The sequence below is a fragment of the Belonocnema kinseyi genome, chromosome 2, assembly GCF_010883055.1.
Source record: "Belonocnema kinseyi isolate 2016_QV_RU_SX_M_011 chromosome 2, B_treatae_v1, whole genome shotgun sequence".
Classification (NCBI taxonomy): Eukaryota; Metazoa; Arthropoda; class Insecta; order Hymenoptera; family Cynipidae; genus Belonocnema; species Belonocnema kinseyi.
In genome coordinates this window covers 20,292,005-20,294,544 of record NC_046658.1, presented here as the reverse complement: position 1 = coordinate 20,294,544, position 2,540 = coordinate 20,292,005, and positions in this window count along the sequence as shown.

The following is a 2,540-nucleotide window of genomic DNA, read 5'->3' as shown; positions in this document are numbered from 1 at the left end:
CTAAAGGTACATCCACAGAATGCTCTTAGATGTGGAGCATTCTTGCAAGCATTTCGTGCGCGCATCGACGTGCGCGCATCGACTTGCGCGAAACATGCGCCCACGAATCGTTATCTGAGTACAGTGTTCCAGAGCACTGTGACAAAATTGTGACTGAATTTTTCTAGAACAAAATGGGAACATAGTTCTAGAACACTGTGAAAAATGTGTGACATAACTGTTCTCGAACTATGTAAAAGCACTGTTCTGTAGCAGTTGCTATCGACACTGAGTCCGCATGGTGTGTGCACAATGTGCAGAATAGCCAACACGTTGTGATGGTGAAACATGTAACCTCATATGCGTTGCATGTGCCGTCACAGTTTGTCGATACTACGTGTCGGCACACTGCTCTTACATTGCAACCGCGTATCTAACTGATCTTGTCGACACGCGCGTGTCGGAAAACAGCCCGTGCATAATTATAATAATTGTAAACATTTTATTAATAATTCAGAGGCCGGATTCAACGAGGGGGCTAACAATCCTGCTGAAAGTCTGTCTTTTTTTTCATGAAAACTGTAAAAATATTCCCGAAAAAATGATGATGTCCCGTTGCAGGGTTGATCTGTACGCTATCGCTATCTAAAAATGATAAATATAATACAATTCAATAAATATTGTAATAGGCGGGTTATAATAGTTGCATTAAACCCATTACTTACCAGTGTTATTGTTCTTAGCCGGTCGGGAGGAAACTTAAACACTTTTGGTGACACAAACAAAGTCGACGCTGACGTGACTTGCAACTTCGCACCCACCATGCACACATAACCTCTTTCTCGCCGGCGGGGCTCGCCAATATTTGATCGAATGATCGCGCGGGCGCTGACAAGGCGGGATAGCTTTTAAAAATAGCGTAAACTTTTTTCAGTTATATAAATTATATATAATAAAGCTATTGCAAATTACTAGATTACATAGTTTTATATATGGCCAAAAAAACGTGGAAAACAAAACCATTTGAAATTTTTTTTTGAATTTCGCGGTTTTTTGAAATCATTTTGAGGTTATACATACTCCCATAATTAAGCAACATAAATGTCCACACGAGACCCGTTGTTTCTTCCAAGAATTGAAGATTGTTCCTTCGTGTCTTCTTGGTAGGTGAAAATAGAGAAAAATTCAACGCGGAACAAAAAGTTACATTGTATTCATCGACTATTATTTTCTCCGTGCTTTTAGCTCTTTTCAGATAGAATTGGGTGTATACAAAGTAACTAAAATAATACATTCCAGGAATAAAATGTTATCGGCATTTTCAATGTAAATAAAAATAGTGCGCTTTTTTCATGTAACGTAACAGTCCAAAATCGGAAAATGTTTTTTGACGAAAAATCTATCACGTTGACAAAAAGAAAATTCCCAATTTTCTTCTAGTACTTTCAGTCAATTTTTCAAAAAGTATAAAAAATCAGCAATGTTTTTCCTTTGCATCACTGTTCTAAGCCAAGAAAAATCTGTAACGTAACAGTCTTTTTTCCTCGATAATCAAAATATCACAACTATGAAGATTTATTAACCTCAAAAATATTTTAATTGTTCATCGCTGCAGTCATTCCTGTTTTAGAAAGCGAATTCAGTATCAAAATCTACTGGAACTACTTTGCAACTTCTCTTGGAAAGGGTTGCATCGATCATATTAGTGCAACTGCCGAGATGATAGTGAGAAAGCATATTTTGTCTCGCAAATGTATTACAAATTATGCTTAGATTTTGTTGCTGCATTCAATGTAACTAAGTCTAAAATATAAATATTTGAATTAAACATTTGATTACTTTACGTATTGTTACTTGAATGTATAATCGTTAGACAACTTAATCAATGTTATTCGTTGTAAAATTGAACGATTAAAACATTTTTAATACTGAAACTCAGTTTTTGTGTCGAAGTCAATCGCGCAGATAACGTAACAGTCTTTGTGTGTAATGTAACAGACCAAATATTTTTGCTTTAAAAAAAAAGAAAAAAGAAATTTTTTGCCTAATTGATATTTAATTCATCACTTTCATTGGAAAACTCGAAAATTATGTACTATTCGTTGTGAATAGTCTGCCAAAAGAGCAGACTTTTTCTATAATTTAAAGAAACTTAAAAACCTACAATTAAAAGTACGAGTATGTAACGTAACAGTACGTGTTTAAACATTCATTACTCCTAAGTAACAAGGGATACATAAATTATTAACATTATGAAAAATTTTGCTTGAAAGGTATTCCTTTAGTGACATGCTTATGAAATATCCAAAATATCGAATTCTATAAAACAAAATTTTTTAATAAAAAGTCGTACTTAAGTAAAATAATATCGACTGCTACACTGTAAGAAATATTTGCAATTTTAGTATACATGGGTATATTAAATTTCATACATGCTTATTAAATTCATTAAATTTTGTAATTTTAGTATACGTACGTATACTAAATTTCGTTTACGAAGTTATTTGCATACTAAATTTATTAAGTGTGCAGTAAGTTTCTTTTACGTATGTGAATTTTAT